We start from the raw sequence: 20,973 nt of genomic DNA, 5'->3' as shown, positions 1-20,973 counted from the left end.
AATTTTGAGATACCCTTCAGTTCTTTGGATCCTTTGGTTGGTTGTTATCTTTTGGCCTCAAGGAGGACCAAAATGACATCACTATGTTAGAGTCAAGTTACAAGGTGTATGTGGCTAATTACTCCGATATGAGCTTGGAATGCTCTACCGCAGGTCAGGCACAAATAGTCCATGTGAACATTTGGGGTAGATTCTCTAAATTTGTGCTTCTCCTGTTTCTTTTGAGCTACTTCAATTCTGCTTTGCTCCTAGAGCACAGCACTTTCTATGATGAGGGCACGCCATGCTAGGCATTCCTATGTCAGTGTCTCCCACATCACACAATCAATTCTTAAGTTCTCAAGTGAAACCTTGAGAGTATCCTCTGTGTCCTTTAAATATATCTGACTATTTTTGAAATCTAAGACTGCACCCACTTGCTCCAGTTATTTTGTTTGTAGAAGACACAAGTATAACCCCAGGCTTGAGGGGAGAGTTTTAACTACTGTTCTTAATATAACGTTTTAGTAAATACCTTTTTCTCTAAGTTAAGTTTGCCTGATAATTAATTGGGAGCACATTATTGGGGGCTCATGAAAAATAGTATCAAACACTCTAGCCCTTCATGATTATTCCTAGAATTCCAAAGGAAGTTCTAGCTGCCCTCTGGGGCTCAAATTTGTGATGGAGTGTACTTTGGGGAAATGGAGATACTACACAAGTATAAGAAATACCATGAGCAAAAATTATGGAGACTTCTGGAGGTATGTACAGGGGAAAGTAAGGGAAATGTAGACCACTTTAGCTAAAGCACAAAATATTTGAAGGAGAATAGTATAAAATGAGATTGGAAAACTACAAGGGAGGGAACAGGGTTCAATGGTAAGGAGCTTGAAATCTAGTCACCAAGTACTAGAACTCATTGAAATGTTTCCAGCAGGGGAGTGACCTGACAGAACTTGAATTACTTGTCCAGGATCACAAAGGTGTTCAGCCTTTGGCTGAAGGGCCGAAGGGCTACCCGAGCCTTCTTATCTGTCGTCCAGGTCTTTGGAGATCAGCCGGATAAACGTGTTGAGAGAAGAGACTTTCCAGAGCTGAACAAGGGTTACGCTTTATTCAGGGTCTTAGTTACATGTGCAGGGTGAATTCTTCCTCAGGAGAGAGGAATCTTCCTTCTCCCTCCCAAGGGGCAAGGATTGTACAGCAAGAGGATGGGAGTGGAAGAGGGGAGGGACCCTCTTCCCTCTAAGAGCCCCTCAGTGCAAAAGGAACGCCTCAGGCTTTCCTGTCCCTACTTAAGCTCTCTCAACCACATAGTTTGCACGTGAATACCGTGCCTGCTCTCAGCCCCTAGCTGGTCAACAACAGGTGTGCTCAGACCACAGGCCAATCTCAAGGATGGGTGTCACGGGCCGGGCGACGACCACCGACCACCGACCACCTTCGCGATCCCTGAGAGCGAGGTCTTTTCTCCACTCCGCACACCGCGGCTTCGGACCCGGACTCCGGGCTCCCTCCCGGGGAACAAGGGAAGGGAGCAGTAATCGAGCAGAGACCAGAGTAGGGTAGAGCAAGCGTTTATTTGGCGTGTCTCAGTCCAGTCCCCCCGAGTTCCCTAGGGCGTTGTCTTATATACCTTCCTCTTTCCAGGGTCCGTCCCGGATCCTCCCCAAGGGTGAAGCCATCTCCTTTTATGGTGCCTCCCCAGCACCCGTTCTCGGCGGCCGCGTAGCCTTCGCGACGTGGCAGTCCAGGGTTCGGGCGGGTCCCAACACCAGGGTGTCTCCTTCCCACTTAGGGGGTCCATTTTCAGCCCCTCACAACTCCCCCTTTTTGTTTAATTAAGGGGGTTAGGTCTGCCTGCATTGCCTCTAGGGACCTTCGGAGGGCCTTCATCAGGAGGGACATCAGACAGGGCAAACAGCAAAGCATGACCATGAGGAGTCCAATGCCCCCTAGGCCTAACAATGCATAATGTAGTAGGTCATTGAGGGTCAATCCCTTTATCCAATCAAAAATAGAATATGATATGTCATGATCCCAACGTTTTGAGTATTCGAGCGTGGCATTATCCATAGCCAAGATTATCTTGTCTAACTGCTCGAGCTCCTGAGTGATGTTTTTGGTATAGGTGATATTCTTAAGGATTTTTTCTATCTCTTCAAATGTCGAGTCATTGAATGGAATGGGTGTAACACAAACTGGGTAATATTTGTAGTGACAAGGCATTCTCATGTATCTGGTCATGAGGGCTTGTTGTTGGGCCATAATTTCAAGCACCTCGGTCATGGCGTCCAGCCTTTCCAGTATCATTCTGTCAATGTGCTCTTGGTGTCTCCAAGCTAACCCATTATCTAGCATAAACTTTTGGAGTGTGCTGGCTACATACGCGACCTGGTTTTGCAGCTCGTGTATCTGTATCTCCTCAATGATGTTTATGGCTAGGTTAATGAGTGCCAGAACGTCCGTTGTTCCCAAGTCCCTTCGTGCCCTCCTCCAACCCTTCCCCGCTCCCCCCATTTCCACCACTTCCTGCAGCAGGGCATCGGCTCTCGAGAGGGCAAATCTCTCGGCTTTCACCGGGTGAGCGGTGAAGTGCGGGATTTGGAGGAGAAACACCGTGAGGTTTCGCCCCCATTCGGCCAAAGTGGTTACATTAATAGTGTTGGTAAGGGCGGCGCCGTTGTTACATGTAACATTGAACACCCCGCTACTCTCCCCGATATCAGTGTCATTACAGAGCATAAAGAATGCATTGGGGCCTGTCTGCACCTGCGCGGTGAAGTTGGCGCAGACCTTCTTATTATTATCGCAGGGTGGTGAATGGAGGGCGTGAGTCCATTTGGCTACAACGTCGGGATGTTCAAAAAAGTCACTTGACGCTGAGTAAGTCTGGATCCACACCTTCGTGTCCTCGAATGCAAGTCCGACTTTCCAAAGGTGTGGCTGTGGCCGTCCAGGAACAGGAACGGGAGCCGGCGCCACCAGGTTCGGGACGGGCGCCCCGTCCCAGAAATACAGTTGTGTCCCACTTATATTTTGTCCAATCCGTGGGTACCCAGAGGAGCATGTCTGGATGGGACTGAGGACCCATGGAGTGGGGGTGCATGGGGGGAAGGGTGAAGGCCCCACTCCTTGGAGCCACCCAGTCACTTTGGTGGTGGTATTGTAAAAGAGGTAGGCGCCGTGGCCGGTCAGGTACCCTTGGTAAGGGTGCGGAGCCGTGATGTTCCCTTTGTAAAAGGACATTAGCTCTACTCCCATATTGCCTGGGAAGATGGGGGTTTGCTTGGGGTATGTACCACGGGAGCCGTGTGGGATCTGGGAGATGGTAAGGGGGCCCAGTTTGGCGCAATATTTCCTATCTACCCTCCCCATACAGATGGGAAGGGACCAGGCTGGGAAGCTGACTGACGCATTTAGACGTCTGTAAGCTACAGGGGCTAGTATGCGGGCACCCGGGACCAGGACCGAGATGTTGCCTACAGCATAGAGGGGTATGGCCTCGTGCTCCCAGGTCACTAGCTGGGGTATCGGGAGCAGGGGTGTCAGCGCCCAGTGGGTCGCCTCCCCAATGGAGACGTGTTCCCACGGGATAGCTTTGGCGCTAGGCAGTGGCCACAACACTAGATGCAGCTGCGCGAGCGTCACCAGGCTGTCAATGAGTCTGTCTCGCAGGGCCCTTTGGGTGCGGTTCTTCCTTATCCTCCGGCCTCGTTTCCTTTTCTGTCGGGTCAGGGGGGCCTGCTGCTCTCGTCCATCGGAGGGGGACCCATCGGTGTCCATCTCGTCCATCCTGGCCTGTACCTGTGGAGACACAAAGATATCCCTTCCCTTTTGTCATTATGGGGTGGGGCCCATGCCAGTTACCGGTTTCATCTCTCCACCACACCCGCTCCCGAGCCTGGGAGGTGGAGGGTGAGGGGTTTGCTGTGGAAGCCGGTTGTGAAAGAGTGTCTTCGAGTTTTTTCTGTGGTGGGGTAAAGAACCTCATAGCGGGGGATATACCTACATCATTAAAGCTAAGAAAGTTTGCTGTATACTCTGCTTTTGCTAGGAGCAATCTTGTTAATCTCCCTGGGATTCCCCCTTTTTGTTTATGCAAAATGCGTTTCAAGGTTTGATGGGCTCGCTCAACAATTGCCTGGCCTGTGGGGTTATAGGGAATCCCGGTAATGTGTGTAATGGCCATCTCCTCTAAGAACTTGCGGAAGCCCGCGGATCTGTAGGCGGGTCCGTTGTCAGATTTTATGATTCTGGGGGGTCCGACCTTGCCACAGCACTCCATGAGATGTTGAATGGCACAGCGAGTGCTCTCACCTTGTTGCAAGGTGGCAAGTATATACCCCGAAAAGGTATCCACGGCCACATGAATGACCGCGGATTGGTAATGTGTGATGTCTATTTGCCAAAGCTCATTTGGATAGAGGCCTCGGGGATTCTCTACTCGATCTTGGGGAGGTGGGCGAAAGGGAACACAGTGGGCACAGCGTCTGACGATGTTTCGCGCTGCTTCGCGGGGGAGACCATACAAATGTCGCAGAGTGCGTGCAGAAAGGTGAAAGTGTTTATGGGCAAGGTCAGGTGAACTGTAAAATATGTCCACCGGTTCGGTTAGTGCTCGATCAGCGATTGCATTGCCGTGATATATGGGTCCTTCTAAGGATGTGTGAGACCTGACATGTAGCACATAAATGCAATGCTGTCGGCATCGAAGGAGGGTTTGGATGTCTGTTAAAATATCTCTGACGGTGGAGGAAGAGGTGGTTAAATTTGCGCTTGGGAGCTCTGGAATCGTCAGGGCACAATACATGCTGTCTGTAACAAGGTTAAAGGGTTCATCAGGTAAAAGCTGAAGTGCCAAATAGATGGCGAATAACTCATTCTTCTGGGCAGAATCATAGGAGGTATGTACAATTCTCAAAATTCTCTTCTCAGGGATAAACACTACTGCCCGATTGGCCTTTGTGGCGTCCGTAAACACGTTGACGCCCTCTACAGGTTCTGTGGAAACTATTGGAGGGGGTTTGACCAGTGGAATAGTTCTCCAGCCCCTTAAGGCCGGTGGCAAAGCCGCCTGAGTGAACTGCTGCCGGGTGACTAATATCGCCCAGACAAGATGTTCCTGAGCCAGCTCCTCAAGGAGCGTAGGAGTAGCTCCCAAGAAGATAACTGGGTATTGTCCATTCAGTTGCCTAGCTCGCTCACTAGCTTTTAATAGGAGCTTCCCTTTCTCCTCTATCTCATTGGGGATGCACTTTTTCTTCTTCTCTCCATAAATCCATTCTAATACTCCCTGAATCTGAAAGATCGCGGCGATCTCTCCGGTTCGTTCCTGCGTCATTATAGTGACCGCAAGGGGGAGGTTCGGATCTACTCTATGCACCTTTTGATTAGCTCTAGATTGGGCAATTCTTATTGTCTGCAGTGCTTCAGGGGTCCATTGACGGGGGGAGTTAAGTGCGGGATCCCCTGATAGGATCTGATAGAGGGGTTGCATTTCCTTATCGGTAATGGGTAAGGTTGGCCTCAACCACTGTAGGGATCCTATAAGTTTTTGGAAGTCATTTAATGTCCGCACTTTGTTAGTATCTATTTTTGGGAAGGGCCTAGAAACCTCATTGCCCTGTATTGTGTGCCCAAGGTAAGAGAACTCTCTTCCCCTCTGGATCTTCTCTGGGGCCACTACTAGATTGTACTTCCCTAGTTCCCTGATGGTCTCTCTTAGTATGTCTTCGACCCTCCTTCCTTCAGGGTGAGCAATCAGGATGTCATCCATATAATGGACTATATATGTTTCAGGGTATTTTCCTCTAAGCGGCTGAATGATCGCTGCTACATACATCTGGCACAAGGTGGGGCTATTAGCCATGCCCTGGGGGAGAACTGTAAATTGAAATCTGGCATAGGGTTCTTGAAGATTAATAGAGGGAACAGAAAAGGCAAACTTCGGGGCATCAGCAGGGTGAAGGGGTATGCTATAGAAGCAGTCCTTAATATCTATCACTATAACTTCCCAATCCTTGGGGATCATGGTTGGTGAGGGAAGCCCTGGTTGGAGCGCCCCCATTGGCTCAAGGGCGGCGTTGACCTGTCTGAGGTCAATAAGCATTCTCCACTTTCCTGATTTCTTTTTTATGCAAAAGACGGGGGAATTATATGGGCTTGTTGAGGGTACGACATGTCCCTCGGCCAGTAGGCCCTGGACAATGTCTTGGAGGGCTTGTATCTTTTCTTTAGTGAGGGGCCACTGCTCAACCCAGATAGGGTTAGGATCTTTCCAATTCATCTGTATAGGTTTTGGTTTATAGGGGGTGAGTGTGGCCCCTACGAGTTTAAAGGATCTGTAGTAACTTGGACTCCCATTTGTTGGAGGATGTCCCTGCCCCAAAGGTTCAGGGGGAGGCCGACCAGGCAGAGGGGGCGAAATAAGCCGTCTGCATCGCCGCATCGCCATCGAAGCAGGCGGGCGGAGATGTAGGCTGTTCGGCTCCCTCCAACCCCGGAGACTTGTCGGGCGTCCTCTTGTTTCTCCCACTGGGGCCTCCAATCCCTGTCTGTTATGACAGAGACATCCGCTCCTGTGTCAATCATGCCCTCTAGGGATGAGCCCTCGATCTCCATTACAAGGGTTGGTCTCTCCCGCCTTATGGCGGTTGTCCAAGCCACAAAGGGCTGGCGTTTTTCGGGGCTGTGATTTGCATCCATCCAGGGAAGGTGGATGGCTTGGGCGATCTCTCTATCTTTTTCTAAAGGCACGGAATAGGAATGTGGATTGGTAATGTATATTTCTCTCTTCCCCGGGGCCAGATATTGTGTGTGCACAATTACCTCGGGATGGAGCTCCGAGCCCACTACCAATCTGGGGAATTTCGAGGGTAGGACTCTAACAGGTACCGTCGTCCAAGGGCTCAAGCTCAACGCCTGTACGGCATAGAGCTCCTCTCTCAGTTTCTTGGGGTAAAGGGATTGCTGCGGGGATTCAGTCTCGTCGGGGGTCCCATCCCCTGCGGGACCCCCGATCCCCCGTTTCCCCGAGCCTGATTGTCTTTGCCTGGTCCGTGCTTCCTTCTGTTTCTACAGAATCGGGAGACATGGCCTTCCCTCCCACAGTTATAACACTTTGTTCCCTTCTTTGGCTGTCGGCAGGCCGCGCGGAAATGTCCTGATTTTCCGCAGTTAAAGCATGTCTTGTTTTGCGACCGGCCGACCGACATGAGGGAAAGCGCATCGGAGAGTGTCACCATGGCCTTGGGGTCCTCTTCCTGCACATCTAGGCATCTATCTATAATTTCCTGCAAGGTGGGTTCGGCAGGGAGGGTGGCGAGGATTCCTCGGTACTTGGGGGCTAGTCCCTCTTTCACCAGTTGTATGGCAAGCTGTACCGCAACCTCGGATCTTCCGTATTGGGCCTCTATTACTTCCTGAACTCGGGAAATAAATTGAATCGGGGCCTCCCCAGGTCTCTGTTTTAGATTCTGGATAGATTTGCCACCTTTGGTGCCTAATTTTGCCAATGCCCTGAGATGTACTATCTGCACTGCCCTCATAAGGTCCTCATTGTAAGTGAGCTGCCGATCTGCTGCGTCCCACTCCCCAAAGGCTGTGATCTGATTGACCAGCTCGTCCTGATTTTGAGCATTGATCTCCTCTGCGTAGTGACGGGCGCATCTTTGTAAATAGGCGCGGAACGTCATGAACAGAGGGGGATCAAGGACGGCCTGAGTAACCTCGATCCAGTCATAGGGGATCCACCCCGCCACCGCTACAGATGAGGTGAAGAGCCTTTTTACAAAAGCCGATCCCGCCCCGTATTTTTGCACAGACTCTTTGAGATCCTTCAGAAATTTGTATGGCAATGGTTTGTGTACCCGATTTAGCTGGCCATCCTGCCCTACCTGCATAAAGACAGGGAACGCATTCCACTCATCCCAATCCACTGTCTCCCCATCCTCTACTGCCCCCTGTAAACTCCTCTGGAGGACACTGACATATTTTTGTTTTTCACAGACGGTTCTGGGGAGGGGTCTTTGTGATTTGTGTCTCAACTCACTTCCTCTTTTCTCAAGCTCTGTACTTCTGCTTTTCCCGCGAGACCCTACCCCTGTCTCTCCTTGTGTCCCTGTACTTCTGCTTTTCCCACGGGACCCCTGGTCTACTTCCTCTATTTCCTCGCGCAGGCTGGTCGGTGGGGGGTTTAAGCCCCTCTCTGCCAGTCTGCGGAGGCTGTCCCATGGGTACAAGGGCGGTGGCTCCTCCTCATCATCGGAGCCGCAGAGAGAGTCGCCGACCTGGGCGGCGAAATCCTTGGGAATGGGGGGTGGCTGCGGGTTTAAAGCTGCACCTACTGCCGAGTAGATGACAAAATCCTGGGGGGTGATTAATGATGGATCCTCCTTATGATAAGAGGCCATCTGCTGTCCTACCACGCCCCAGCGAGCCGGGTCGATACCTGTATGCTCTACCCATGGACTGATAATTTGAATTTTTTCGACCCAGTCCCGGCAGGTTTTTATGTGTAGTTTTATCCCATTACTCTTGCACAGCTTGTAGAGCTGGCAGGCTATAACTCCCTTGTCCTCTGGTCTGATCTGGGCAGAGACATGTGACTGCCCCATAACTAACTGCCTTCTAGGAGCAGTCCCGGGAAGGACCGTGTCGCGTGGAGTCCTTACTCTCGGTTTCTCCTACGCTCTCCTAGGCTGCTCGATCCTTCCACCCCGACCAGCGGGTTGGGTATAACTCACCTCCTCTCGTTCGCGGGGGTCTCTTTCAGGTCCCTGTTCGGGCGCCAGCTGTCACGGGCCGGGCGACGACCACCGACCACCGACCACCTTCGCGATCCCTGAGAGCGAGGTCTTTTCTCCACTCCGCACACCGCGGCTTCGGACCCGGACTCCGGGCTCCCTCCCGGGGAACAAGGGAAGGGAGCAGTAATCGAGCAGAGACCAGAGTAGGGTAGAGCAAGCGTTTATTTGGCGTGTCTCAGTCCAGTCCCCCCGAGTTCCCTAGGGCGTTGTCTTATATACCTTCCTCTTTCCAGGGTCCGTCCCGGATCCTCCCCAAGGGTGAAGCCATCTCCTTTTATGGTGCCTCCCCAGCACCCGTTCTCGGCGGCCGCGTAGCCTTCGCGACGTGGCAGTCCAGGGTTCGGGCGGGTCCCAACACCAGGGTGTCTCCTTCCCACTTAGGGGGTCCATTTTCAGCCCCTCACAGATGGGATGCTTTCCCCAGCAAGTTTCCACTGAGAAGAGGTGGAAATACACAAGATAGCCTGTGTTTCTCGCCTCAATCCCCAGCTGTTCCCTGGGGGGCCTCATGAGAACTCTAAGATTTAGAGGTCCTCACTTTTACCTGCCTGAGACTGTCCTCATGAAACTGAGTTTACACCCCTAACACAAAGGTAATAAGTGAAAGAGATGGGATATCAAGGAAGAAAAAAATTAGGAAATTGAACAATCAAGTCACTTTTTAAGTGAGCAAAATAATTTATTTTAAAATACTTTAAAAGCAATTTTCAGAGGAAGAAATTAAAGCTATCTATAATCATATGAAAAAATGCTCTAAATCACTATTGGTTAGAGAGATGCAAATCAAAACAACTCTGAGGTACCACATCACACCTATAAGATTGGCAAACATGACAGAACAAGAAAATGATAAATGCTGGAGAGGATGTGGGAAAGTTGGAACACTAATTCATTGTTGGTGGAGCTGCGAGCGCATCCAACCATTCTGGAGAGCAATTTGGAACTATGCCCAAAGGGCCACAAAAATGTGCATACCCTTTGACTCAGCAATATCGCTACTAGGACTATATCCCCAAGAGATCATAAAAATGGGAAAGGGTCCCACATGTACAAAAATATTTATAGCAGCACTCTATGTAGTTGCCAAAAACTGGAAGTCAAGGGGATGCCCATCAATTGGGGAATGGCTGAATAAATTATGGTATATGAATGTAATGGAGTACTATTGTGCCATAAGAAATGATGAACAAGAAGACTTCAGAGAGGCCTGGAAGGACTTATATGACCTGATGCTGAGTGAAAGGAGCAGAACCAGGAGAACTTTATGCACAGCAACAACCACAGTGTGTGAGAGTTTTTTCTGGTAGACTTAGATTTTTGTAATAACACAAGAACTTCTTACCAAAAAAAAAAAAAAAAAAAATCCCAATGGAGGATCTCAAGGCAAAATGCCTGCCACACTCAGAGAGAGAAATATGGAAGTCACTCACATAATGTAGCAGATCATGTTTGTGTATGTGTATGTGTTTGTGTATCATGTTCTGATTTGTTATACGATTTCTTTCATTTATCTTAGTCTGACTACATAGCATGACTATAGTGAAAATATACTCAATAGGAAAGTATATGTAGAATCTATACAGAATTGTATGCAGTCGTGGGGAGGGAGGGGGGTAGTGGGGAGTAGGTGGGGAGGGATAAAATCGCAATTGTATGGCAGTGATTGTTAAACATTACAAAATAAAAAAAAATAAAATAAAAAAAAAATAAAATACTTTAAAAGGTGGCCTAGTGCTACCAGACCTCAAATTGTACTATAAAGCAGCAAGTATGAAAACCACTTGGTATTGGCTAAGAAACAAAGAGGTAGACAAGTGGAATAGACTTGGCACTCAAGATGCAGTAGGCAAGGAATATAGCAACCTCCTGTTTGATAAACCCAAGGACCCCAGCTTCTGGGATAAGAACTCACTGTTTGACAAAAATTGCTGGGAAAACTGGATCACAGTGTGGCAGAAGCTAGGCATAGACCCATGCCTGACACTGTACACAAGAATAAAGTCCAAATGGGTATATGATTTAGGTATAAAGATTGATACCATGAATAAACTGGCAAAGCAAGGAATAGTGTATTTATCAGATTTATGGAGAAGGGAAGAATTTTTTAATAAAGAAGAGATAGAAAGCATTATGAAATGCAAGATGGATAATTTTGATTACATTAAACTGAAAAGTTTTTGCACAACCAAACCCAATGCAACCAAAATTCGGAGGGATGTAGTAAATTGGGAAAGAATTTTTATGGCTAAACTCGGGGATAAAGACCTCATTTCTAGAATATATAGAGAACTGACTCAAATGTATAACCATACAAGTCATTCCCCAGTTGATAAATGGTCAAAGGACATGAACAGGCAATTTTCAGAGGAAGAAATTAAAGATATCTATAATCAGATGAAAAAATGCTCTAAATCGCTATTGATTAGAGAGATGTAAATCAAAACAACTCTGAGGTACCACATCACACCTATAAGATTGGCAAACATGACAGAACAAGAAAATGATAAATGCTAGAGAGGATGTGGGAGAGTTGGAACACTAATTCATTGTTGGTGGAGCTGTGAGCTCATCCAACCATTCTGGAGAGCAATTTGGAACTATGCCCAAAGGGCTACAAAAATGTGTATGCCCTTTGACCCAGTAATATCGCTACTAGGACTGTATCCCCAAGAGGTCACAAAAATGGGAAAGGGTCCCACATGTACAAAAATATTTATAGCAGCACTCTGTAGTTGCCAAAAACTGGAAGTCAAGGGGATGTCCATCAATTGGGGAATGGCTGAATAAATTATGGTATATGAATGTAATGGAGTACTATTGCGCCATAAGAAATGATGAACAAGAAGACTTCAGAGAGGCCTGGAAGGACTTATATGACCTGATGATGAGTGAAAGGAGCAGAACCAGGAGAACTTTGTGCACAGTAACGACCACAGTGTGGGAGAGTTTTTTCTGGTAGACTTGGAATTTCGCAATAACGCAAGAACTTATTTTAAAAAAACCCCCAATGGTGGTTTTCTAAGGCAAAATGCCTTCCACACTCAGAGAAAGAAATATGGAAGTCATTCACAGAATGTAGTAGATGATGTTTGTGTGTGTGTGTGTGTGTTTTTTTGTATCAAGTTTTGATTTGTTATATGATTTCTTCCATTTATTTTAGTTCTACTACATAGCATGACTATAGTGAAAACGTACTCAATAGGAAAGTGTATGTAGAATCTATACAGAATTGTATGCTGTCGTGGGGAGGGAGGGGGGTTGTGGGCGGTAGGCGTGGGGGGATAAAATCTTAATTTTATGGCAGTGATTGTAAAACATTAAAAAATGATAATAATTAAATTAAATTAAAAAAATAAAATACTTTAAAACATTAACACTTTAACTTTGCCCTTTGAGAGAAATGTGATCTTCAGTTTACAGAAAAAGAAACTGAGACTCAGAAAGATGAAATGATTTGGTTAGTCAACAATTGTCGGGGTGGGATTTGGACACAGGTCTTCTTTAAGCCCAGTGATTTCTCCTGTTAAGTAAGAAAATGTATAGTTTGAGAAAAAAAGTCTGATCAGTGTTTTAATGATAAACAAAATATTCTCTCAAAAGCTTAATTTCTCAGAACTTTACATTAGTGTGAAAAATTAAGGGAAGTAAGCTGTACAGTAAATCAACAAATCCAGAGTGAAAATAGTCACATGTATACTAGGTATAAGGTAACTTGTCAAAGACAAGCATTGTTGTCATAAAGTCCAAATAAATTCCAAATGCTCCTGGAAAGTGATATCTTTCAAGACTCTTAACTCCCAAATCAAGTTTGTAAAACTGGGCTTCTCTCCTTCTGCTCCTTCCCATTTTAGGAAATCCCCTTACCAGGTTTCCAGGGGACATTCATCTTAGTACCAGAAAGGACTCCCAGGCTTGCTTGAGTGTGCGAAGGAAACAGCTGTGTTTAGGCTTTAGTCATCTTTCTTCCTATGCACTGAAATCAAGGTTAAACCTGGGGAAAATTGCTGGGCAAACTGGGCTATAGGACTTTTATATTCTAAGAAGTCTGTCTTTATAAAAGTGAGGAGGAATGGGAGGTACTCAACAGTCTACCACTAATGGGAGGAAGCAATGTATAAAGGCAGTTGTTATTTTTTAATAATCCCGAACCCTTCAACTTTATCCTATTTCATTTTTTTTCAGCTCCAGCTCTACCTAGGAGTCGGGGCAGCATGGCAGAAAAAAGGAAGAAAAGGGAATATGCATTTGTTGTTGTTCACTTGCTTGAGTTATGCCTAACTCTTCGTGACCTGATTTGGGGTTTTCCTGGCAAAGATAATGGAGTGGTTTGCTATTTTCTTTTACAGATGAGAAAACTGAGGCAAACAGAGTCACACAGCTAAAAATTATCCACGACTGCATTTGAACTCGAATTTTTCTGACTCCGGGCCCAGCAATATATCCACTTTATCTACCTAGCTGCCTTAAGAGAGAAATAAAAAACAAACATAAGATTCCACATCAAAGGATTTTTGCATTTGAATTGTGGCTCCGGTATTCCCTGGCTTCATGATTGTGGAAAAGTCAGTTTACCCCTCTGTGCTTCAATGCTCAATCTATAAAACTGAGCTGTTTTTATACGGAAAATTCATGGTCATCTTTACATTATTCTTGTTCAACTGCTATTGTATCTACTTAGACTGGTGACCTTGACTTACACTTCAGTGCATGCCCATTGACATTAGAACTAGTTTTGACTCTCCTGATTTGTTATACTTTATTTCTACCTTCTTTGTTGCAGCAAAGATAATGGCTTCTGTCCCCTCTGCTGTAATGTGGAGATGACTTCTTCTTTCATAGAGGTCTTTCCCTTCTTTCCAAATTGGGTTTCAGACCTAATTCATGTCTAAAGGTGAACAAATTGGGAGGAGAGCCCTGAGCAAACCTGCTTTCAGTCTAGCCTCTAGAGGATGGAAGTGACGCTGGGAACATAGGCCTTCCATGCCCACCACAATTAACAGTACAAGTCATCCATCTGGCACCACACATGGACAAATAAGCTTAGCCCAAGAAGCATTGTGTCCTAGGGAGAGAGTTAGGTGGGACCAAACCATTGCTACTGTCTTGACAATCTCCATCTCCCCTCAGAAACCCAGTGATAACAGCTCAGGACCCTAAGGCCAAAAGTGCATAGAAGGGCAGTATTCCCTAGGCCTGTAGACATTGTCCATGGGAGTGGAAATGGGGGATGGGGAGCTCCATTCTCAGCACCATGAACACCAACCACCATCCACATGTCACTGATGTGCAGGGAAGCAAGCTCAAGCAATACCAAGCCTCAGGATACCAGCCTTAGACTCAGCCTGGCCATCCTCCAGGGAAGCAGCTTTGGTAGTGACATGACCTAACCCCTGCCTCTCCAGATGCTGCAGCCCTGAGTCTTTGTCAGCTGCAGCAAGTAAGGATCCAGAAAAAAAATGTTCTTACTATTAAAATCCATAGCCCCAGCAAATGGTTAAACATGAGAATGAACAGGGTTTTACAAAAAGAAAGTACAACAAAGAAAGAACTAAAGTAATAAGGTCTGCTTTGCTGCTGCATCCTGAGAACCAGGGGACCTCTCTGTCTGCTTTGTGTGTGTGTGTGTGTGTGTGTGCTGTTCTCCCCCTTAGCATGTGATAGCTTTGAGAGCAAGGGCTCTCTTACTTTTCTCCCCACTCCCTCCTAATATGGAATCCTTTCTTTCACTATGTATCCCTCCCTTCCCTTTTTCCTTCCCTTCCTTTTCCTTTCCTTTATCCACCTTCACTTCTCTTACCTTTCCTTTTCTTTATTTTCATTTTTATTCTTTTTTTTCATTTCACAAACATTAAGAAAAGCAAAACCCTTCTAACAAATATGCAGTCCTTTGTGTCCCTGGTACTTAGCATAGTAGTTTGGAAATACCAAGTGCCAGGCCTAGAGGCCTGTGTGGGCTACCTGAGTCTTCTTACCTCACCTCCGAGGTCTTTGGTTGGCCAAAACCGGATGCTCATATGAGAGAAAGGACGTTCCAGAGTCGAACAAGGGTTGAGCTTTATTTCAGGGTCTCAGTTACAAGTGCAGGGGGGTCTTCCTTAGGAGGAAGAGGGGGAGATTTCCTAAGGAGGCTAGGATCTTAAGGGATTGGAAGTAGAAGTACAAGCGGGGAGAGAGGGGGAGGGGAGAGAGGAAAGAAGAAAACCGGAGCCTACTGTCCTCTTGGCTCCTCACGTGCTAAGAGCGCTTTCAGGCTTCCTCAATCCTACTTAACCTTCAACCGCATAGTTTGCATCTGAATACCGTGCTGTTAGGTAACTAGGTGTGCCCAGATCCGGGACAATCTCGAGGGCGGGGAGATCTCTCTCCCATCACGTTTCTCACGGGAAGAGGCGGAATTACTCGAGATAGCTTGGTTCACCTCGATTCCCTGCCGTTTCCTGGGGGGGGTCTCATGAGAGCTCTAAGATTTAGAAGCTCCCACCTTTACCAGCCCGAGACTGTCCACACGGAATTGAGCTTCCAATCCCAACAACCAAGCACTTCACTGATGTTTTAATTAATTCATTCTTTGATGGGACTTCTTGCTTCACCCATTTCCCGTCTCTGCTTCTAGTCAGGATACTCATCTCCTTCTCCTCTGAGATAAAATCCTCTTCCTAAAGGCCCTCATTGCCCTATCCTGCCCTTTTAACCCTGCTCTTGTGTCCACCTATTAAAGGAATATGTCACTCTTTTCCATTAATAGCATTCCCAAGATTCCGAACTGGCTCTCTCTCCCTGGTCCCATCCAGCACCAGTCCCAAGGGGCTATGTCAATATGAGCTACACTGATCTTCCTAGTGTCTTGGTGGATAATTACTTAAGAGATCAGTCTTCTTTGGGTTATCTCCATTTGAAAAAAATATATTTTCCCATTCCATTGAAATCCTACCATAATGTTAGACTGTGTAAGAGAAGGGACAATTTTGGAAGAATATGTTAGTAAAGCACAAGCTCTGGCAAGCCAGAAGACCATAGATTTAGAGCTGAAAGGGACCTTTGGGGTGATGTCACTCAATTTCTTCATTGTACAGGTAAGAAATAGGCCCTGGACTGCACATGGAGTAAATAGCAGGGATGGATTTTGAACTTAGCATGTCTGATTCCAAATTCAATGTTCATTCCATTGCATTACACAGTCTCCTGGACAGGTTTCAAGTATGGTGATAAAATCTGTATCTGGCAGCAAAGTCCCAGCAGAGATAAACTTGGAGATGTTCATTATGAGTTCACCTACCAGCTGATAAATGATTTTGGCCACAGCAGCTCATGAAGACCATGGGGTTACAATCTATGTCAGTGGAGGAAGTTTTCACAATGATGGAAAGACCTCTGGTTTGAAGCAATAAAATAAAAGAGGTTCAAGGTCCAATAAAGATCCAAGGAAATGAATCTCTGAAGGTGGAATTTCAGGTCTGAATACTATTAAACTAGGAGATATTTTGGGGGAGGGGGACATTCCAAGTAATCTGCTCATCACACCATTTAAGTATTAGTCTACCCTAAAGACCATCCTCAGCTCAAAACTACAAGGAACTGAATCTGTTCCCATTAAAGACAGCATTGACATTCCGCCTACCCAGTTTTAAATACAGCATCCTAGTTTTATAGCCACAGGAATATGTATTAATTGCCCAGTTATAATAATAAGAAGAAATCTGAGGACTAATGATTTTAAAGACACATGCTATGATGTCTTTATGTTTTCCAACTGGGGTTATCTCCATGTGGCTTTTGAAAGTATGGGCTGGTTCTCCATACATGGAACAAAAGTGCAACACAAGTTCTGGAAGATACCACCATTGGAATGTAGATAAAATTGCATGATGCCCAGAAATATTAAAGATTATTTTATTCACTCTTCACAATAACCCTGTGAGGTAAGCAATAGTAGTAGATAGAGTATGGGACTTGGAATCAGGAAAACCTGAGTGCAAATTTTGCCTTTAACATTTAGTAACAAGGTGATTCTGTGCAGTTCCATTGACCACTCTGAACCTCAATTTCCTCATCTGAAAAAATGGAAATAATAATAACAGAACAGGACTGTTACAAGGCACAAAGTAGATCATAGGAATCAGATAGAAATGACATTGAGTCAAATCCCCTCACTTTACAGATGAGAAAACGGGGGCTCAGAGTTTAAGTGATTGGCTTAAGTTCATTCAGCTAATAAGTAGTAGAATTAGAACTTGAAAATGTATTTCCTAACTCCAAGTTAAGTGTTTTCACAACATACTATGCCTTAATGATATTTCCATAGGTTGTTGCCATAACCATGGTAGGAACATTCCTGAAAGATCAGCTTAAAGGCCCTGGATCATAATCAGAAACACTACTTACCACCCTTGGAAAACAGATTTTTGTCTAACAGCTCTTTAAACCCAGACATCTAATCTCTACTTGGTGATTCCTTTTTAAAATTTTTGTAATATTTATGTTTGTGCTTTGAAATGTAAAATCAAAGAGATGATGGAATACATTAGTTCTAAAAATATATTTTTTATTGTAGAAAAGAAAAGAAATTTGTGGCAAGCTTAAGAACTATTCACAAGACCACCTAGAGGGACTTGGAAAGCCACTATTTTGAAAACTACTGGTCTAAAGCACATTTCATCAACCTGTTGGAATTCTATTGCCACTGGCATGAAATACTCTTGGCCTGTGGTGGTATTTCTTCGAAAAATTCAGTGAGATTCTTAGCCACCTTCAGTAAGCAGATAAGAATGATTCTAAGCTCACCACTTTGCCAGGTTTCTGTAGTCACTTTCGCAGGATTAGTAGATCATGATATTGGAATGTTGGCTCAACCTCACGTATGTTAATCTAAAGTTCTGTTGGTCTCATTGTGAGTTGCAAAAGACAATAAATCAAAAATGGAAAAGAATCTTAGCACTGGAAAGAACCTCAAAGGTTGTTTAGTTTAATCCATGCTTCAATAGGAAACCCCTCTGCAACTTCTATGACAAACAGTCTTCTGTCTCCACTTGAAGACTTGCAGTGATTTGAATCCATTCCATTTTTGGATAACTCTAGGAAGTTTTGCTTTTTAATAAAATAGATCTAGTTTCAACTTCCTCATATTACTTCTGTTTCTGACTAAATAGAGCAATTATAATTCCTCTTCCATATGATGTTCTTCAAATACATGAAGGCATCTTTCATAAATTTCTTGTCTTCTCTTCTTCAGGTCCTTCAGCCAATCTTTCTGTGACACAGTATCCAGTCCATCCTAGTTATCTTCTAGTTTGTCAATACCTATATAATTCAGTGAATCAACTATGCCATTATACCAAATGTAAAGATCACAACCCATATATATAGTCTCATGCTATGCAACCATCCATAGAGTAAGAGAATCACAGAATTTAAGAGATGGAAAATACTCCAGTGGTCATCTAGTTCAATCCAAACATAAAAAGAATCACCATTATAACATAACAGACACATGATAATCCACCCTCTGTTTAAAGACTTCTATTAGGATAAATGACTGCTTCTTTTCAGGCAATCCATTCCACTTTTGGACAGCTCTAATTGTTAGGGTTCTCCTCCAACATCAAAACTAAGCTGGTTTCCTTTTCTATCTACCCATTGCTCCTCATTTTCTATCGTTTGGGGCAAAATAGAAGAAATTTAATCAGTGCTTCACATGATGAACTTTCATATACTGCTATCATATTCTCTCTGAATTTTCTTTTCTCCAGGCTAAAAAATGCCCAGTTCTTTCAATTGATCTGCATGTGAACATGGACTCAAGAAAGACTTTTGACATCATGGTTGCCTTCTAGTGGATATTCTCTAGCTTATCAAATTTATTCTTTGGTGATACCCCCAAAATGAAGACAATTCTCCAGGTGAGGTCTGATGAGCCCACAGTACAGTGGGACATCCACTCTCACGCTCTCTATTTATTGAAAATATCATTATATCTCTTAACGTAGACCAAGATGTATATATTTTTGCATGTCATAGCAGTGTTGCCCAAAATAAAGCTGACAGTCCACTAAAACCTCTCTATCCTTTCTATAACAATGGTTTCGTAACTATGCTTCCACCATCTTGGGCTTATGAAACTAATTTCTGTGCCCAAGTACAAAACTTCACATTTAGCTGTAACTGCATTTCATCTTATTAGATCTGGCCAAATTCTCTAGCCTAGTGGTTCTCAAACAGAATGCTAAGGTTCCCTGGTGTCCCTGAGAAATTGCAGGAGATCAGTGAGCTAAAAAACTATTTTCAGAGCAGGAATACTATGACATTTTAATTTCTAATATGGTGGTATTGTTATTATCATTTCTCCTTCATTCTAGAAGAGTACAATGACAACAGGGAGGTGATGCCATGACATGTAAGTGAATTGAATTTAAGTGAGGGAGGGTTGTGCAGTCACCAACCTCACTTACTCCTCTGGAACCATCTGGGTCCAGTGGCAAGATATAGGTGAGGATGATTGGAGATGACCCTCTCTAATATGGTAAATGTTGATAGATACAAGCCACATAAATAACATTCTTGCAGAGAGTCTTCAATAATTTTTAAGAACATAAGGGGACTTAAAAGTAAAAGTTTAAGAATATCCTTTTGGAACCTGACTCTTTTTCTGGATATTAGCTATCCTTCTCAACTGTGAGTCATTTGGAAATTTGATAAATATGCCATCTGGCCCTTAATCCAAATCACTGATAAAACTGTCAAAGAGCTTAATGTCAAGTACAAATTCCTGGGATATTTTACTAGAGATTTCCTAATTTGCTGACATTATACAATTAACAATACATCCTTGAGTGTAGTCATTCAACCATTTCTGATTTCACCAAATTGTGTTGTCATCTAATCCATATTTCTCCATATTCTCAAAAAAAAGAATATGAGTTATTTTATCAAAAACTTCACTAAAATTTAAGTGAACTATGATATCCATAGTATTCTGCTTAGTAATCTCTTCCCAAAAAAGAATGAAGTTGGTTTGGTAGAATCTGTTCTTGAGGAAGTGATGCTAATTTTTTAAAATCACTACTTTGTTTTCTGGATATTCATCAACCACCTAATGCTCAGTTCTATAGTTTTCCAGAAATCAAGATCAAACTCACTGAATTATAATTTGTAGATTATGGTTGCATCCCTTTTTAAAAAGTGTGACATTTGCTCTTCTCTGACATGGTACCTCTTCTATTTCCCATGATCTTTCAAATGTCCTGACTGTGCTGCTCCACTAAAAAACAATTGACCCTTTTATTTGGTATGCCTAATGAATGGTCAAGTGGCTTCACCAGACACATTGAACGGAGAATGGAGGGCAAGGCAGAACAACGCAGGAAGTGTACTAAAGAAGAATCAACCCTCCTATCACCACACTGTGATGAAACAAGTGATATGGTTAGATTGGGATACCTTACCCTCCTTCCCCCTGCCCCCAAATACAATAAAAATACACAAGAGTCAGTGCTGACACTTTCAAATACCTTGGCAGAAGGATGGAATGCATGATAGACAAAAGGCTAATCCCAGGACTTGGCAAGTTTTTAAACCAAACTCTTCTTTCTTTCAGGGCAACTATAAGATCAGGTCAGTTACAATGGCACAGGAGGGTTAGAATTTTCAAACAGAACTGATTGGGTTTCTTTCTTTTGAGTTTACATTCATGGAAGTAGTAAGAAACCATTTGTTGGTTTGTAACTACCAGTTTCTATCTTGAAAGTTTCCACACAATGAGGCAGCCTGGTACAGTGGGAGAACAATGAATTTTGAGTCAAAGGATATGGAATGAAATCTTAACCTCTCCCACTTGTGACTTTGAGCAAAATATTTAAACTCTCTGTGCCTCAGTTTCCTCACCTGTAAAATAAAGAGATTAGATTAGATAGTATCTTAAGTCCTTTCTAACTTTATTCCTATTATTCCTGTGCAGAATCCCAGATTAGATTAGGAAGGAGAGTGAAAAAAGGAGTCAAAAAAGAAGCAGAAAAAGAAGATGGTACTAGGCAAGAAAATATAAAATAAATATATTAAAAGAGATGAATCCTTGTTTCTTTTTCTAGATGTTCATTCTCCTTAATGAGAGTTAATGACTAGTTACAGTTGTGGGATTCATATCATAATCAGCTTGTGTAGTGAAACCTCAGACTAAAGTAAAAATCTA

The 20,973-nt window shown here is 44.4% G+C and overlaps 1 long non-coding RNA gene across 1 annotated transcript in view; it reads left to right on the top strand.

The window, feature by feature from the left end:
• LOC140524155 (uncharacterized) overlaps window positions 1–13,290 on the top strand; it is a 68,355-nt gene extending 55,065 nt beyond the window's left edge. Inside the window, exon 3 of the long non-coding RNA XR_011973584.1 lies at window positions 12,975–13,290. This is a non-coding gene — a long non-coding RNA (uncharacterized lncRNA). The remainder of the gene's footprint in view (window positions 1–12,974) is intronic.
• The last annotated feature ends 7,683 nt before the right edge of the window (window positions 13,291–20,973 follow it).

This window comes from Notamacropus eugenii, chromosome 2 (genome assembly GCF_028372415.1).
Source record: "Notamacropus eugenii isolate mMacEug1 chromosome 2, mMacEug1.pri_v2, whole genome shotgun sequence".
NCBI lineage: Eukaryota > Metazoa > Chordata > Mammalia > Diprotodontia > Macropodidae > Notamacropus > Notamacropus eugenii.
The sequence above is the reverse complement of the archived record's forward strand: the minus strand, read 5'-3'. Positions and strand labels throughout refer to the sequence as shown.